We start from the raw sequence: 3777 nt of genomic DNA on the forward strand, positions 1-3777 counted from the left end.
GTACGGCTGCAGGGCAAGCCCAGGGGTACGGAGCTTACAGGGAGGTCCACAGGGAGGGCCACAGGGGCAGGGATCCCGCAGACGGACCCCACCGGAGTCTGCACTAACAGATGCTGCCCTCCCAAAAGTCTCCCGGTGGCCTGGGAGAGCAGCCCAGCTCTCACCGAACGGCCTCCAGCAGGAAGCTTGATGGTGCCGTCCCTCTGCCCGGCAGCTGGGTGACCCTAGAGGGGCCCTCGACTGCACTGGCCCTGAGTGTCCAATCCCCAAGGTCCGTTTCCATTTGAAGGTGGTGGGTTCCAGCCCTCTGATTGGTGAGGTCAGAGCTCAGAAAGCGATAACCCCGAGGTACGTGAGACCAGGCCGTACCTGGTGAGTCCTCGAAGTGAGTCCTCGAAGTGAGCCCTGCATGGAGCCTGGCAGGGGGCATCAGCACTTGCCTGTTTTACAGATGGAGAAAACAAGGACAGCCCAGTAGGACACGAGGGAGGCACCAGGGCAAGCAACCCCTGAAAATATGTAAAGCTAAAAGAGTGAAGATAATGGGACGTCTCGGGCTAAGATGTGAACGTTCACTTGAAGGTCATGGAGGCTTTCTGCGCCCATGGCATGATTCGCTGCCGGGGCCATGGAAAAACTGCGGCCGAGCAGAAAGCCAGAGGCCGTGTGAGGAGCAGGTCCCGGGCCTTGGAACTCTGGGTGGGCCCAGCCCGGGGGGAGAGCAGAGGTGGTCTCTCTGGTGTGGGGGCCCGACAGGGAGGGGGCAGACCAGCACCCCCCAAGAGTCATCACGTGAGGGGCCAGCAGGGGTGGTTCTGACTCCTATCGCCTCCCTCTCCCGGGCCCACACCCTCCCCCTGCTCCCCGCTGCCTGCTGATGTGAGTCCGAAGGTCTCCGCAGGAGCCTGGCAGGATGGTGAGGAGCTCACTGGGCAGAGGGAAGGGTGGCCCGTGGGCATGGGGACCGTGGAGCACAGACCCGGGGGAGGGAACGTGGAGTCACAAGTGGTAGGAGACGAAGCACAATTTGCAGAGGGTGATGGGGACCCCAGAGGCTGGGGGGGAGACAGCCCCCAAAGAGGAGCTGCAGGGTCTAGAAAGCCCTCAGGCATTGGGGGGGGGCCCTGCAGGCTGCTGGCAGGCAGGCTCTGCCCTGGCTGGTGGCTGTCGGCTTCTCGAGAAGGAAGTTTTCTTCTTCTCCAGCTGGAAAGGAAAGGCAAGAGAGGCAGGTGGGCGGCAGCTTCGGGGCAGGGAGGCGTGGGGAGGGGCCCTGTGGGCTGGGCTCAGGCATCCTGAAGGAAGGAAGGAGGGCTGCAGGCAGGCGGCCGCTTGTTGGAGTTGAGGGCGGCTGTATGGCCCAGGTTGGGACACGCCAGCCACAGCGGCCTCTGCCACCACCTCCCACTCACAGCACCCCCCCCCCCCCGCCCCTCCTGACACGTCCTGGGAATCCCTGGCTCCACATCTGCTCTCCACTGTCTCACTGCTGCAGGTTGGGGGAGGGGGGGGGGGCACGGGAGAAGGGGTCCTTATAGTGTCATGTCTGCTCTGTGCCAGCCCAGTGCTTGAGGTGTGGGAACGGAGGGACACATCTTCCGCTTGGAGGGCCTGGGGCACAAGGTTCGGCCCCAGGCAACAATGCAACAGCGGAAGGAGATGGGGTTGGTGCCAACTCTCCCAGCAAGAGTGAATGGTGCATAGAGCCTGTGAAGGCCTGTGTAAACATTGTCAAATCCCTTCCCCTTTCTGAGCCTCAGCTTCCATGCCTGAGCAATGGGTCAATAGCCTGTTATAAGGATCATCTCATCAGCAATAGTAGACCTAGGTGCTTCCTAGGGGCTGTATAAATGGATGGGTGGGTGGACGGGTGGATGGATGGATGGATGGATGGATGGATGGATGGATGGATGGATGGACGGACAGATGTATAGGTGGATGGATGGATGGATGGACGGACGGATGGATGTGTAGGTGGATGGATGGATGGATGGATGGATGGACGGATGGACAGATGGATGGATGTGTAGGTGGATGGATAGATGTGTAGGTAGATGGATGGATGGATGGATGGATGGATGGACAGATGGACGGATGGATGGATGGATGGATGTGTAGGTGGATGGATGGATGGCTGGATGGATGGACGGATGGACGGACGGATGGATGGATGGATGTGTAGGTGGATGGATGGATGGCTGGATGGACGGACGGATGGACGGATGGATGGATAGATGGATGGATGAGTGGGTGAGTAGATGGAGGGATGGATGGAACGATAGATAACTCGGTAGTGTAGCAAACTTTAGAAAATGTGGAGACAAACGCAACTGGAAACTTGCAGTCCGTTCAGGAGTATTTTCTGTGTGCCTACATTTTGTCCATCTCCATGCAAGACACCAGGGGAGTTTCTACATGAGAAGTAGAAGGCAGGATGACTTGGGGGGTCGAGCACAGCATTCTGCTGCTAATAATTACAACACAAGTACTCACCCAATACTGGAGACAGCCCTGGCAAAAACGGTCCTCATCCTCTTAATTCTGTGGCAAACAGAGATGGTCAGTGGTGCCCTCCTCCCTGGAGAGACGAGGCTATGGTACAGACAGGCCAGGCTGCAGAAGAGGGGTCCACGGTGGGGAGGGTGGACATAAGTCAGGTCAGTGTCCTCCAGCCTGGCCAAGGGCACCCTGTGACTGGCCTCTGTGGGTCTGGTCCTACCCCCCCCCCCAGCACTGACCCTAGCCAACCTTTGTTTCACTTTGTGTCCCCTCCATGCCGGGCTCTGTGTCGGCTCACACTGGTTGTCATTATCATGGGAAAAGGGAAGTCTAAGGTCAGGTCAGTGCTGATGCTGGAGGATAGCATCTGGAAGCAGCTGAGAGCAGCACCCCTCACTTGAGGGGCCTCCAGGCCTCTCAGACCCCCCGCCTTGGTCTGCACACCCAGCTCCCTCCAGCCTTGGCTTCTGCTCCCTTGTGTGTCAGCCTTAAGTGAGGCCCTGACCTTACACCGACTCTACTCACTAGTGATTCTTCAAGTTCCTGAGTCCCAGCCCCATGACAGAGAGAAGTTCTGATTGTCCAGCTCATTACTGGAAGCCTGGTTGCACTGGCCACAGGGCTCCAGGTAGCCTCTGAACATGGTGTCTCCAGTTGGTTGTCTCTCCTGGATCAGGCACGGCCAAAGCGGAGTTGCAGAGCTGAAACCCAGGGCCTGGGTCGCGGGGGCTGCGGACAGAGACGGCTCCTTGACTAACACCCACGGCATCCTGCACATGTTTAGGGCAGAACGAGGCACCTGCTATGATGGGTAATTCTGTGCGTCAACTTGACTGGCCATAGGCGGCCCAGACATCGGTCAAGCATCACTCTGGGCGTGTCCGTGAGGATGTTTCTGGATGAGGTGAACACTGGGATCGGTGGACTGAGTCAGGAAGTCTGGATGGAGCGGAAGGGCTTCGCAGGAACCTAGTGGTTCGCTTCTCTGGGGAGCCTCACTAATGCACCTGCCTTCTGGGACATCAGGAGCAGCTGCCCCTTCGCAGCTTCCCCCTGACGTCCTCCGCTAAGGGGAGCAAGGGTGCAAGCCCAGGGTCGGCTGGGCAACTCTCGTCCTCACTCGGGATTGCATACTACAACTGACCCGCAGCTCCCGGGGCTGAGAAAAACCAGAAACGCGTCATCTAGAATCAAAAAGAACCACCCTCTTGCACCTCGCTGCCCGCTGTGCCTCTGACTGTCCTCCTCTGGCTCCTCAGACACGTGAGCGGCCTCCAGCCC

General features: G+C 58.9%; 1 long non-coding RNA gene across 1 annotated transcript; it reads right to left on the minus strand.

Annotated features, from left to right (window-relative positions):
• Window positions 1-375: 375 nt before the first annotated feature.
• On the minus strand, window positions 376-3407 carry LOC125154486 (uncharacterized). Its single transcript, XR_007147806.1, has 3 exons — window positions 3022-3407; window positions 2491-2610; window positions 376-1203 (listed from the first exon to the last, which is right to left on the minus strand). It is a non-coding gene; the product is annotated as an uncharacterized LOC125154486 (long non-coding RNA).
• Between the last annotated feature and the right edge of the window lie 370 nt (window positions 3408-3777).

Source organism: Prionailurus viverrinus, chromosome E3, assembly GCF_022837055.1.
Source record: "Prionailurus viverrinus isolate Anna chromosome E3, UM_Priviv_1.0, whole genome shotgun sequence".
NCBI lineage: Eukaryota > Metazoa > Chordata > Mammalia > Carnivora > Felidae > Prionailurus > Prionailurus viverrinus.